Source organism: Saccoglossus kowalevskii, chromosome 4 (assembly GCF_978046115.1).
Source record: "Saccoglossus kowalevskii chromosome 4, keSacKowa6.1, whole genome shotgun sequence".
Taxonomy (NCBI): Eukaryota; Metazoa; Hemichordata; class Enteropneusta; family Harrimaniidae; genus Saccoglossus; species Saccoglossus kowalevskii.
The window spans coordinates 3,903,468-3,903,893 of record NC_140644.1 but is presented as its reverse complement, the minus strand read 5'-3'; the positions used below and the strand labels follow the sequence as shown (position 1 = coordinate 3,903,893).

The 426-nt window shown below is 43.0% G+C and overlaps 1 non-coding gene across 1 annotated transcript; it reads right to left on the bottom strand.

Moving 5' to 3' along the window:
- Nucleotides 1–119, bottom strand: LOC146746192 (5S ribosomal RNA). The gene has a single exon (XR_014929357.1). It is a non-coding gene; the product is annotated as a 5S ribosomal RNA (ribosomal RNA).
- Between the last annotated feature and the right edge of the window lie 307 nt (nucleotides 120–426).

The following is a 426-nucleotide window of genomic DNA, read 5'->3' as shown; positions in this document are numbered from 1 at the left end:
AGCCTACGACACGTGGTATTCCCAGCCGGTCTCCCATGCAAGTACTAACCACGCCCGACGCAGCTTAACTTCGGTGATCGGACGAGAACCGGTGCATTCTACGTGGTATGGCCGTAGGCATCTGTATCACATATTTAAGTCACTACATCACATCGCGTCGACAAGGTTTCTTCTTGTTTTGTTCTATATATCGTGTGGAAAATTCCTAAATGTGGCGTATATAAAACTGAAACGGACTAATGATGGTAAAATGCCACAAACACCGTCAACACCTTTTCTAGTGACTACTATACAGTCATTGTGTCGGAAATTTGTACTCTGACCCTAGTTTCATTTGCATATTGCTTCATGCTTAAATATTAGATGTCGTGTGCCCTGGACTTAAAAACTCGTACGCATGACAAATAAATACATGTGTAGCGAACC